This window comes from Gorilla gorilla, chromosome X (genome assembly GCF_029281585.2).
Source record: "Gorilla gorilla gorilla isolate KB3781 chromosome X, NHGRI_mGorGor1-v2.1_pri, whole genome shotgun sequence".
NCBI classification, from domain to species: Eukaryota; Metazoa; Chordata; class Mammalia; order Primates; family Hominidae; genus Gorilla; species Gorilla gorilla.
In genome coordinates, this window is record NC_073247.2 from 164,695,339 (window position 1) to 164,709,795 (window position 14,457).

A 14,457-nucleotide genomic window follows, 5' to 3' on the forward strand; every position below is an offset into this window, starting at 1 on the left:
CAACAAAAAAAGAGAATTTTAGACCAATATCCCTGATGAACATCGATGTAAAAATTCTCAATAAAATACTGGCAAACAGAATCCAGCAGCAAATCAAAAAGCTTATCCACCATGATCAAGTGGGCTTCATCCCAGGGATGCAAGGCTGGTTCAACATACACAAATCAATAAATGTAATCCAGCATATAAACAGAACCAAAGACAAAAACCACATGATTATCTCAATAGATGCAGAAAAGGCCTTTGACAAAATTCAACAGCCCTTTATGCTAAAATCTCTCAATAAATTAGGTATTGATGGGACGTATCTCAAAATAATCAGAGCTATCTATGACAAACCCACAGCCAATATCATACCGAATGGGTAAAAACTGGAAGCATTCCCTTTGAAAACTGGCACAAGAGAGGGATGCCCTCTCTCACCACTCCTATTCAACATAGTGTTGGAAGTTCTGGCCAGGGCAATCAGGCAGGAAAAAGAAATGAAGGGTATTCAGTTAGGAAAAGAGGAAGTCAAACTGTCCCTGTTTGCAGATGATATGATTGTATATTTAGAAAACCCCATCATCTCAGCCCAAAATCTCCTTAAGCTGATAAGCAACTTCAGCAGTCTCAGGATACGAAATTAATGTGCAAAAATCACAAGCATCCTTATACACCAATAACAGACAAACAGAGAGCCAAATCATGAGTGAACTCCCATTCACAATTGCTTCAAAGAGAATAAAATACCTAGGAATACAACTTACAAGGGATGTAAAGGACCTCTTCAAGGAGAACTACAAACCACTGCTCAATGAAATAAAAGAGCACACAAACAAATGGAAGAACATTCCATGCTCATGGGTAGGAAGAATCAATATTGTGAAAATGGCCATACTGCCCAAGGTAATTTATAGATTCAATGCCATCCTCATCAAGTTACCAATTACTTTCTTCACAGAACTGAAAACAACTACTTTAAAGTTCATATGGGACCAAAAAAGAGCCTGCATTGTCAAGACAATCCTAAGCCAAAAGAACAAAGCTGGAGGCACCATGCTACCTGACTTCAAACTATACTACAAGGCTACAGTAACCAAAACAGCATGGTACTGGTACCAAAACAGAGATATAGACCAATGGAACAGAACAGAGCCCTCAGAAATAATACTACACACCAACAACCATCTGATCTTTGACAAACCTGACAAAAACAAGCGATGGGGAAAGGATTCCCTATTTAATAAATGGTTCTGGGAAAACTGGCTAGCCATATATAGAAGGCTGAAACTGGATCCCTTCCTTACACCTTACACAAAAATTAATTCAAGATGGATTAAAGACTTAAATGTTAGACCTAAAACCAAAAAAACGCTAGAAGAAAACCTAGGCAATACCATTCAAGACATAGGCATGGGCAAAGACTTCATGTCTAAAACACCAAAAGCAATGGCAACAAAAGCCAAAATTGACAAATGGGATCTAATTAAACTAAAGAGCTTCTGCACAGCGAAAGAAACTACCATCAGAGTGAACAGGCAACCTACAGAACGGGAGAAAATTTTTGTAATCTACTCATCTGACAAAGGGCTAATACCCAGAATCTATAAAGAACTCAAACAAATATACAAGAAAAAAACAACCCCATCAAAAAGTGGGCAAAGGACATGAACAGACACTTCTCAAAAGAAGACATTTATGCAGCCAAAAGACACATGAAAAAATGCTCATCATCACTGGCCATCAGAGAAATGCAAATCAAAACCACAATGAGATACCATCTCACACCAGTTAGAATGGCAATCATTAAAAAGTCAGGAAACAACAGGTGCTGGAGAGGATGTGGAGAAATAGGAACACTTTTACACTGTTGGTGGGACTGTAAACTAATTCAACCATTGTCGAAGTCAGTGTGGTGATTCCTCAAGGATCTAGAACTAGAAATACCATTTGACCCAGCCATCCCATTACTGGGTATATACCCAAAGGGTTATAAATCATGCTGCTATAAAGACACATGCACACGTATGTTTATTGCGGCACTATTCACAATAGCAAAGACTTGGAACCAACCCAAATGTCCAACAATGATAGCCTGGATTAAGAAAATGTGGCACATATACACCATGGAATACTATGCAGCCATAAAAAAGGGTGAGTTCATGTCCTTTGTAGGGACATGGATGAAGCTGGAAACCATCATTCCCAGCAAACTATTGTAAGGACAGAAACCCGCATGTTCTCACTCATAGGTGGGAATTGAACAATGAGAACACTTGGACACAGGAAGGGGAACATCACACACCAGGGCCTGTTGTGGGGTAGGGGGAAGGGGGAGGGATAGCATTAGGAGATATACCTAATATAAATGACGAGTTAATGGGTGCAGCACACCAACATGGCACATGTATACATATGTAACAAACCTGCCCATTGTGCACAGGTACCCTAGAACTTAAAGAATAATTAAAAAATGCAATTCTTATAATATTCAATTAAAAAAAAAACCAAACTATCCTTTGACCCAGCAACCCCATTACTGGGTATATATCCAAAGAAATATAAATTGTTCTATGATAAAGACACCTGCACGTGCATGTTCTCTGCAGTGCTATTCAGTATAGCAAAGACACAGAATCAACCTAAATGCCCATCAATTGTAGACTGGATAGATAAAACATGGTACATATACACCATGGAATACTATACAGCCATAAAATGAATAAAATGTGTTCTTTGTAGCAACATGAATGGACTGGATGCTGTTATCCTAAGTGAATTGATGTGGGAAGGTAAAAGCAAATACCACATGTTCTCACTTATAAGTGGGAGGTAAACGCTGAGTACACATGGACATAAAAAAGGGGACAATAGACACTGGGACCTACTTGAGAGTGGAGGGTAGAAGGAGGGTGACAAGTGAGAAACTACCTACTGAGTACTATGCTCATTACCTGCGTTACAAAACAATCTGTACACCAAACTGCCATGACACCCAATTTACCCATGTAACAAACCTGCACATGTACCCCCTGAACTTAAAAGTTGGAAAGCAAAAACAAAACAAAACACACAAAAACCACAATAGCCCAGGACGCTAGAATCACAGGATGTTTTGTTCCCTTATAGAAACTAAAGATAACATCTTCACACATGTCTCTAAGTTGTTTTTCAGAAACTTGGACCCCCACCAAATGGATGCTGTGGCATGCAAACCTCAGAAAAGGTAGAGCTGAGGACTGAACTCTGACCACCCCTCTTTGTTCCAAATTTCTTCATGAGGGGGCTGGAGAAAGTTACAGCCCACCCATGAGCCAGAGCTAGCATTCTTTTCTGCTGACCCCAAAATTTTAAACAAAGTTTCTCAACCAACTGCAAATCAGAAAATCTCTGAATCTATTTATAGCCTTTAAGCCCTCACTTCAAGATATCCCATCCTTTTAGGCCAAAGCCAATGTGTAACCTCCATGTATATTGATTTATGAATTGGCCTGTAACTTCTGCTTTCGTGAAATTTACTCCTGCCTTTAAAAGCCCTTACCTGCAAGCCACTGGAGAGGCCTGGATTTGAGCATTAGCTGCCTGATCCTCCTTGCTTAGTGACCTGCAAATAAGCACCTTCATTTCTACCACTGCAAACCTTGGTGTGGATATCTGGTTTTACTGTGCCAGGTGAGCGGACCCCAGTTCAGTTTGATAACAAAAGCATAAACTTTTCAATAAATTGTATGGAAACCTGTATATCCACATGCAAAAAAGAGAAATTAGACCCTTCTCTTACACCATACACAATAGTGAATTCAAAATGGATTAAAGACTTAAATATAAGCCCTGATACCACAAAATTCCTAAAATAAAACCCAAGGGGAAAGCTCCTTGACATTGATCTTGACAATTACAGTTTGAATATGACACCAAAAGCTCAGGCAACAAAAGCAAAAATAAGTAAGTGGGACTACATCAAACCAAAAAGCTTCTGCACGGCAAAGGAAACAACAAAATGAAAAGGCAGACTACAGAATTGAAGAAAATATTTGTAAGCCATGTATCAGATAAGGAGTTACTATCTAAAATATATAAGGAGCTCATATAACTCAATAGCAAAAACCAAATAACCCAATTATAAAATGTACAAAGGACCCAATAGACATTTTTTCATAGAAGACATACAAATGGCCAACAGGCACATGAAAGTGTGCCCAGCATCACTGATCATCAGGGAAATGCCAATCATAAACACTGTGAGGTATCACTTACATCTGTTAGGATAGCTATTATCAAAATGTCAAAAGACAACATGTGTTGGTAAGGATGTGGAGAAAAGGAAACTCCTGTACACTGTTGATGGGGATGTAGATTGGTGCAGCCATTATGAAATAAGTATGAAGGTTCCTCAGAAAATTAGAAATATAGTGGCCATATGACCCAACAATCCAACTTCTGGGTATATATCCAGAGGGATTTATTTTTATGTATTAGTTAATGGTGCAGCATATCTGCTGGCATGCTGACTACTCCTGTCTTCACCTGGATATCCACAGCAGCTTCTCAGACTCTTTGTCTCCTTTCTTGACTGGGGAAATTGAGGTTCATGGTGGTGAGTCACATGCTCTTATGGATTTCAGTGACCAGACACTTGTCTCTTGTAACATGGTACTAAAGAGTTTTATTCTGGCAAAACAACTTTTCTTTGCACCTTCCATGAGGCACCTTCTATTGTTCCTAGGCTCCCCTAACCTGGGCATTTTGTGGGAATTTCATTGGCCACCTGGTACCTGGAAACTGTGCAAGGAGATTCCCTCCACTCTTCAACCCAGAGATTGAGAGGGGTTCCCTTGGCTCTCTGAACCCAGAGATTCGATGGGAGGGTTCCCTTGCCTCTCTGAATCTGGAAATCGAGAAGGGTGGTAGTGGGTCCCTTGGCTCTTGGAACCCAGAAACTGGGGAGGGGATCCTTAGGCTTCTGAATTCAAGGACTGTGTGGGGTGTTCTCTTCGTTCTCAGACACAGGGAGTGTGAAAAATTAAGTAAGTGGGACTACTTTCTGGTCACTTACAAGTTTTTCTTCTCTTTTGTTTAACTATTTGTTAATTCCATGGGTAATTCTTACTGTGTCAGTCGCCTTTTCTCCTTTCTTCCCCGCTGTTTACATGCTTAGCCATAAAGGCACTGACTCAGTTCACTAGCTCCAGAAATGGCAAAATTTTACAGCTGATTTGGAACTGCAATGGCCTCTTTGAGAACTTGGGGTCTCCCTAAACCGGCTCATCTAAGATTTCCCGCTTCTTGTCACTCTCCCCCTCCCTCATCCCTCCTCCCTCCTGTTCACCACCTTGGACCTTTCCTTCAGCTCCCTGAATTTTTTCATCTGTCCTCTTCAACACCTCTACTTCCTGCACCCCTCTATCCACTCTTCAGCAGGCCTTTCCATTCCCACTCAGGCCTCTTAGCTGCCTATAGTCACTAGGGCTTCAGGCACCCTTCCCCCATCGAGGGCTCTCCAGGTGCTCAGGGACCTCAAAATCAATCACTCAAGGATGAAAAAGCTCACTGGGACCACTGTGGATATTATATCTACTCAGATGGATTTTTGAGACATCCAGACATCCACTTGGTGTCTCTTTGGTTCCTCACCCAAAATTTAGTCTATAGCTTCTTATTGGATTATACATCAGGGCAAAAGAAAATCTTACAAATCTCCTTTACAAATATTAGTGGGATGCTTCAGCCTTCTTATTGAGCAGGTAACCCCGTCTTGTCCCATCTACCAAAAACACAATCTTTGTCAAAATTTAAAGGTGTGTCAAAGATGAAAGCCAATTAAAAAAATTAAACAGCGAGTTTTGTATTTTTGTGTTTATGCCTGAGTCCTGGCTGAAAATTTAGAAATAAAGCCATAAGATCTGTATTTGTATCTGTCTGTATGTTTATGTATACATGTATGTATGTATATGTGTATGTTATGTATATTTGATATTTTCCTGACTATAGATGGTATTACCAAATAAACTTACAAATCCTTTAAAGGAGCTCCATTCTAGGTATCCTGGAGATAAATAAGCACTTATATAAATTAAACTAAAACTCTCAAGAATTTAGAAACTAACCCAAATGCTTTAAAAACTCAACGTCACATCATTTAGTAAATCTTTGATAAAGAAGAGTTAGCTTAAGGCCAGACCCAGTGGGTCATGCATGTAATCCTAGCACTTTGAGAGGCCAAAACAGGAAGGTTACTTGAGGCCAGGAGTTCGAGACCAGCCTTAGCAACATAACGATACCCTGTTTCTACCAAAAATTTAAAAAGTAGCTGGACATGGTGTTATGCACCTGTAGTCCTAGCTGCTCAGAAGGCTGAGGTGGGAGGATTGCTGGAACCCAGCCTGGATGACAGAAAGAAACTCCGTCTCTAAATAGATGTAGATATAGTTGTAAATAGATATCTGCTTTAATAAAAACAGCTATGTCTCTGAGTTATCAGCATTAAGCATAATACAAACATACATATTTATCTTACCTGGGTATGTTCTTACTAAGCTTATATAGGCTTCCTAGTCAAAAAGTTAATATTGTATCTGTTAGATATTTAAGATTTCACAGAATATAAATTTGAGTTTAATCGAGTCATTATTCTGATGATAACTTTTATTTCAACAATATTTATAATATGGTTAAAAACAGTTTCCAATTTTTAGGGGATAACTTACAACCTTATGCTATGCTAAATTAAGTAATAGATATTCATTAAATGGCTAGATTATTTCTAAGTAAAAATACTGAAATATTAATTACTATGCATAAATTTATATTTGTATTTATATTATTTTTCCTTCTTGTTTTTATGTGGTACAGAGAGGCTAAATATTTTTTGGAGCTGGGTGCGGTGGCTCATGCTTGTAATCCCAGAACTTTGGGAGGCCAAGACAGGAAGATTCCTTGAGGCCAGGAGTTTGATACCAGCCTAGGAAACATAGAGAGACACCACTTCTACCAAAAAAAGGAAAAATATCTGGGCCTAGTGACTTGGGCCTGTGTTCCTAGCCACTCAGGAGGCTGAGGCAGGAGGATAGGTTGAGCCCAAAAGGTCAAGGCTGCAGTGAGCTGTAACTGTATCCCTGTACTCCAGCCTGGGCGACAGAGTGAAACCCTGTCTCGAAAAAAAAAAAAGACTATGATACTGGCATCAATGAAATAGATTTTAGAGTCTATAAATAAAACCGTATATACATTGTCAAGTGAATTTTTGACAAGGACACCAAAACCATTCTATGGGAAAAAAAAATCTTGTCAACAAATGGTGCTAAGACAACTGTATTTCCACTTGTAAAACAGTTAATTCAGACCCTCACCTCACATCCTATATAAACTCAAAATGAACTAAACACCTAAATCCAAGGGCTCAAACTACAGCCCTCTTAGAAGAAAACATAGACGTTGATCTTCATGAACTTGGATTAGGCAATGGTTTCTTAGATATGACACCACAAGCAACCAAAGGAAAGAGTAGATAAACTGGACTTCATACAAAACAAAAACAAAAACAAAACCAAAAACAAAACCAAAAACGTTCGTGCATCTAAGGACACTATCAAGAAAGGGGAGGAAAGGGTTGCAGGTCTTCTGCCCTCTGGGCAAGCTCAGTGCATATGCTGATGACAGCAGCCAGTGGGGAATGATGACTGATATCCTTTCTACTGCTTTGGGCTTGGAGGAATGGCTCTTCCTTGCTTAGCCTGGGATGAGCTACACTTTTACCACAGGTCTCAGTGGGTGCAACATCAGTATCAAAGGAGCCACAGTCCCCCCACTTCCCACAGAGGGAGACAGCCATGGAGTATTTCCTCCTCGGGACTGGTATAGTGAAGTTCCAGTTCTTAGGAGCTTATATGTATTATTTTCCATGTGCAAACCGTGGAGCCACACCACTATACCGAGTTCTTACCACCTACTCACTTCTGTTATATCACTATCCACTGGGTCCCTTATTTCTGTCAGCTGCTTTTGTTACCTTTCCCCAGGTGCCACCATGTAAGCTGTGATAGCACTGCAGATAGAACAGAAAATGTTTCTGTGAGCATAAATATGTCCAGTCTTGCTGGTCTATCACCATGTGGTATCTCCAGGAGAGACTGATACATACTGTGGACAATTATGGTAATATATATGGATACAAAATTCCTCTGTGTTTTAGGATAAATTTTGTTACTGAACACTCAATTGCATATGCACCTTGTCCACTGAATCCAAATTAACTCCTCGAGCCTAGTTGTGCCATATCCCATTGTTCTAGCATTCTACATTACAATGCAATTTTTGTTATTAATAGCAGGTTTGGGATGAGGTTATCACCAAGTGAGGTGATAACCCAATATACATCTCAGAAAAATGTCCAATGAATCAGGTCTACACAACTTTCCCATTGACAAACCTGGCACTTAATTGTGTCCACTTGTTATTTGTAAAGCCAGGGAGCAAAAGTAAGCCACCAATATGAACATCCCTAGTTCTACAGAAATGGAACTTAGGGAAATTATAAATCCACTAGGGTCACTTTCCCTCTCAAGTCAAAATTTCAAGTGCACCGAATACCCCTACCACCTAGTTTCTAGGATTAAAAGAGATCACTTAAAATGTCTCAAGAACAAGAACTCCAGACCCGTTTCTTTGTGGGTTTGGAGTAGACTTGTTCTTGTTAGGATGTAGGTCATGACAGAGCATTAATCTCATTGTAACAACTATAAAAAAATCAGATGGTCAAAAATCTCATATATATTGAGACAGTGTCTCACTCTGTCACTTCAGCTGGAGTGAAGTGGTACAGTCTCAGCTCACTGCAACCTCCGTCTCCCTGGCTCAAAGGATCTTCCCACCTCAGCCTCCTGAGTAGTGGGACTACAGGTGCACGCCCCCATGCTTGGCTAATTTTTGGGTTTTTGTAGTGACGAGTTTTTGCCATGCTGCCCAGGGTGGTCTCAAACTCCTGGACTCAAGTGATCCGGCCGCCTTGGCCTCCCAAAGTGCTGGCATTACAGGCATGAGCCACCGTGCCCTGCCTGAAGTCTAAAGTAACTAAATTTCAGAGAGAGACAAACACATATCAACAGCCATTGTCCTCTCCGGCAAGAATGGTCTTACAAGGCAGAGGATTGTGCCGGCCATAGGTGCAATAATTGCTGGGATAAAGACAGTTAATGACTGTGTGGCCTGGGTAGACAGATTGGAATCTGTAGGAGCCCCAAATGCATAGCTAGTTCTCCCCATCAATGGATTCTCCTAATGAGTCTTTTTTTTCTGAGTGCATGGTGACAGAAGTTATATGGCAGGCTGGGGTGAGACAGACAGAGAGAGAGAGAGAGAGAGAGAGAATCAATCTTGTATTTAGGCCCCAAAGTTCTGCTTGATTCTAGCAACTGGAGGAAGCAGGCTTTAACACAAATCCTACCTTCAGGGTGTTTGAAATCTAATACTAATACTAACTAAAGATGTATGCAAGCCATGGTACAGCTCGAATTCTGATTGGATTGAAGTTATATACCTCAGGGAAACTATAGTACCTAACCAAGGAAAGAGTGTACTCTAATCCTTATGGTTCTCTGAAGCACAATGCCTGACATGCAACTTTTAAAAATCCAGAACATGTGAAGTAACAGGGAAATGTGACCCATGATCAACAGTAATTGGCATCTCATCACTTCTCTCATGTTCCATTTTCCAAAGCAAGTCTCTAGGCCAGCCTAGATTCCAGAGGTAGGGAAACTGACTCTAACTTGTGATAGAAGGAGTTTTGAAATCATATTACAAATGGAGAACCAGGGACATTAAAAAATCAATCCCAACACTTTGGGAGGTCAAGGCAGGCCAATCACGAGTTCAGGAGATCAAGACCATCCTGACTAACACGGTGAAACCCTGTCTCTACTAAAAATGCAAAAAATTAGCTAGGCGTGGTGGCACGCACCTGTAGTCCCAGCTACTCGGGAGGCTGAGGCAGGAGAATCGCTTGAACCCAGGAGGCGGAGCTTGAAGTGAGCCGAGATCACGCCACTGCACTCCAGCCTGGGTGACAGAGCAAGACTCCATCTCCCTCTCTCTCTCTCTCTCCCTCCCTCTCTCTCTCTCTCTACTCTCTCCCTCTGTTTCTCTCTCTCTCTCTATATATATATAGAGATTTATATATATATTTTTATATACATATATATACACATATATACATATATATGTGTGTGTATATATATGTGTATATATATATGTGTGTATATATATATATAAATCTACTACAAGAGTTCACAGGCAAGTCCCTCACCTACACTTTGCATGGAATGTCACATGTGGTCTGCTTCTGCCCCTCCTACCCTTACTCTCTTACTCTTCCTGTTGTTCCTGTTGGTGGCTGGGGAAGTGACGTGAGGGCAGTGGTGCCTGTGCAGCAGTGCTCAAGGATGCATCAAGGGTTCACTCTCAGGAAACTCCCAAAACTGCTGGCCAGATGGGTAGCCAGTCCTAGACATGGCAGAGACTGGCTGAGTTTCCCAAATGCCTCTCTTGACCAAGGCCTGCAGAAACAGAAAGTCATATTTTCACATTGGCCAATCCTTGCGTTCCTCAGGAAAATGGTTCCAATGTTCCCACTCACATCCTGCTTTTTCTCAGAGCTCAGACCTGGGACCACTGAGCTGGCTGCAACAACCAGCCTCCAATACCCACACCATTCTTGGCCACACCACCCTTTTTCATTTCTGTGCCCTTGTGGTTATTTACTGAAGGCTTACCGTGTGTCTAATAGAAGGTAAAGCTCCATGACTCCCCTGCAAGAAAAATGTTCTTATTGCTCATTTACAGATGAGAAACAGAGATGTTCAGTGGTTTGTGCAAAGCCACCCAGCTGCTCGGTGAAGCCAGCTTTGCCTGCTTCCAAAGGCCGTACACACTCTTTCCAATGCAATGGCTTCCTAGGTGGTGAAGGCTGGCTTTGTAGCCTAAGAACTATGATGAGGCTCTTGAGTCAGGAACAGCTAGCCTCTTCCTGTTGTGGAGATTCCTGGAATGAGGAGGTAGGCCTGTGAATGTAGTGATTTGGGGGACCTAGTCTGGAGTCCTAGTACCTGGCTGTCCACCAACTCCCAGCTTCCAGACGCTGCCCCTAAGCATGAGCTTCCTCTCTGCCAGGTTCCAATCCCCTTTCTCTCTCAACACTTCCACTAGGCCATTTTGATGGCAGAGGGTCAATGGTTGGGCCTGTTGCCCCCAGAGGCTCAAAGCCTTGGCACATCAAGCCCTTACCGCGCAGGTCCCGATCCCAGGGCAACACGGATGCCTCCCCCTGTTTAGCTATTTGCCTCCCACAGAGACTCTGAGATTTTTCTCCCTCATCTATCTGAGGCTTCTGGGAGAAGTTGGAAGCCCACGTGCCCTTAGTACAGCTGGCCTGAGATATCCCTGCCCTGTGCAGTCCCAGATGGGCTGCTGAGGCGCGATCTTCCACCTTCCCATTCCAGGGCCTCAAGGCGGCCTCCAGAGTGGGCTCCACAGCCTGAAGGTGGCATTTCCCCGTGGGTGGTTGCAGTGTCTGCAGACAGTGAGCAGGCACCAGCGGGACCCCAGAGTGGCTGAGGGCACAGTGGGCAGGAGCCAGATCGCTGTCCCCCCAGGCAGTAGGTGCGACAGCAGGTCCTGGTCTGGAGCCTGAGGAGAGGGGAGGAGGGTCTCCTTGCTGCAGGAGTCCGGGTGGGGTGAGCTCCTGGCTGCAGGGCGCCTCTGGCTACAGAAGGGGACGATGGGAGAGAGAGGGGCTCTGGCTGTGGGGGAAGGGGACTCCTGGCTGCTGATGTGGGAGGCGTGGGAGGGGGTTGCCAGGTTGCAGGGAGGATGGGATTAGGGAGAGGGCTCCTGGTCAAGTGCTGGGAAAAAGAGGAGGTGGGCACATCCAGCTGCAGGGTTGCACATGATGGTTGGAGGGGCTCCAGCTGTAAGTTTTGTGATCAGGGGCTGTTCACCAGGTGAAAGAGGCGCTTCCTGCTGTGGAGGTGGGGGGTGCAGTGAAGGACTCTGAGCTGCAGCAGTAGGGGTGGGGGAGCATGGGCTGTGACACTGGGCAGGGGAGATGCTTCAGGCCCTGCATTTGGGAGTGGCTGGTCTCTGGCTGTGCGGTGGGGGTGGGCTGACTGGCAGCAACGTCGCTGTCTCCCCTTTGCACTCATAGGCTGCGTCAGAGACTGCAACAGTCAGCACACATTCCTGTCTGATCAGGCTCCCTCCCTCAAGTCCTCTGCGATGGCTCTGGCGATGCTTCGGGACTGGTGCAGGAGGACGGGTGCGAATGCAGAGCGCTCTCTGCTCATCCTGGATATCCCTGACGACTGCGAGGAACATGAGTTCCAGGAGGCCGTGCGGGCTGCCCTGTCGCCCCTGGGCAGGTACCGAGTGCTCACCAAGCACTTCAGAAAGGAGCTCGGGGCCAAGGCAGCCTTGGTGGAGTTCGCTGAGGGTTTAAACCAAAGCTTGATTCCCTGCCGAATACCAGGCAAAGAAGGACACTGGAACGTGATTTCCCTGCCCCAGGCCCCTGATGCTGATTTCAGGGTATACCCAGTTTCCCTGCACAGCCCCAGGGGCAAGCAGTGGCCAAAGGTGCAGGTGAGGCAGGAGCTGCAGGTGAGGCAGGATCTGTAGGTGAGGCAGGATCTGTAGGTGAGGCAGGATCTGTAGGTGAGGCAGGAGGTGTGAATGAGGAAAGATCTGCAGGTGAAGATGAGGCAGGAGGTGTAGGTGAGGCAGGAGCTGCAGGTGAGGAAGAAGAGGCAGGTGATGGAGGAGCTGCAGGTGCAGCAGGAGCCATAGGTGAAACAGGAGCTGTGGGTAAGGGTGAGGCAGAAGCCACAGGTGAGGGAGGATCTGCAAGTGAGGCAGAAGGTGCAGGTGAGGGAGGAGCTGGAGATGAGTTGAGAGTTGCAGAAGAGACAAGAGAGTCAGATGAGGGAGCCGCAGGTGATACAGGACCTGCAGGTGAGACAGGAGCTGTGGGTGAGGCAGGAGCTGCGGGTGAGGCAGGAGCTGTGGGTGAGGCAAGAGGGACAAATGTAACAAGAGCCTGGGTCCAGCCTCGGCACTGCACCCTGCAGGCTGTGCTGGAAAACAGGGCCTACCAGGAACTGAGACCCTTTTCAGGGAGGGAGCAGCCAGGCTGCGAGGAAGAGTCCTTTGAGAGCTGGATGGAGCACACCAAGGATATGCTGCAGCTGTGGTACCATGCGTCGGAAAGGGAGAGGAAGAAGTGGCTGCTGGAGAGCTTGGGTGGCCCAGCCCTGGACGTCGTGAGCGGCCTCCTAGAGGAAGATCCCAACTTGGCGGCACTGGACTGCCAGGTGCTGCTGGACTGCTGGGCGGCGGTGCTGGGGCAGGTGTTTGGAAACCGGGACACTCGAATGACTTCCAGGCTGAAGTTCCTGACCTGAACGCAGGGGCCCTTTGCCTTCCTGGTATGCCTGGAAGGCCTGCTGCAGATGGCCCTGGAGAAGGGGGCCGTCTGCCCGGCCCTGGCCAACCACCTGTGACTGCGGTAGGTGCAGCCTCAGGCCTGCCCTAGCGAAGCACTCCAGAGTACCCTGAGGGGAATGCACTGGAGAGGAGGCCGCCCTATTTCCTGGGGCTGCTTCAGCTCATCCAGGAGATGGAGGTGTGGGCGGCCTCCCCAGTGAGGAGCCAGCATGTTGTGGCCTGGCCAGTGGCCACAGTGGAAAGTGAAGATCCAGTTGCCGTCCAGGCAGCTCCTGCCTGTGGAGATGCTGCTCAGGCCTCCTCAGCCCAGGAAGACGCCAGCTAGGCTGACCCTGGCATGGAAGATGCTGCTGAGACTGCTCCTGCCACCAAAGAGGCCGCCAGGGGCACCCCTGCCACTAGGGAAGGTGAAAATGCCCCTGCAGGCCTCGAAGGAGCCAGAGGGTCTTGTCCAGGCAGGAGGCCAGGAGGCTGAGGAGCCCCCCCACCCAAGGGGGGCTTATGTTCATACTGGAGGAGTTGGAAAATGAGGATGGGGCCAGGAAGGTTGGCCAGCCCAAATCCTCCCCAGGCAAATAGGCTCAGAGGGCCCCAGGGCCTCCTCTCCTCTCAGGCCGCAGCATCCTGGAGGCAGTGGGGAGGCCAGGCCAGGGCTGGTCCCTCATCCCACATCAGGATCGGGGCCCCCCACCTCCCTCCAAAGGGCCCTGGCCACCACCATCAGCCCTTCCCGGTGACCCAGATGACCACGTTGATACCAAATGGGGTTGGGGGAGGCACCCCTGCTTTGCACCCAGTGCCGCACCCAGCCCCAGCCCCAAACCCTGACATCTCTGGGGGGCTGGCCTGGAGGGAGCCCTGAGTGGCCAGCTGCGACCTGGGTGGGGGCACCTGAAGATGTCTGTCCCCCACCCCTTGTCCTGGGTTGGGAGAGACAGGGGGAAAGAGGTCCTCTCAAGGGTGCCAGCTGCCTGGGTCTCC

At 45.8% G+C, this 14,457-nt stretch overlaps 1 pseudogene; it reads left to right on the plus strand.

The window, feature by feature from the left end:
* The first annotated feature begins 12,202 nt into the window (after positions 1-12,202).
* LOC115932245 (paraneoplastic antigen Ma6E-like) lies at positions 12,203-14,055 on the plus strand (annotated as a pseudogene).
* The last annotated feature ends 402 nt before the right edge of the window (positions 14,056-14,457 follow it).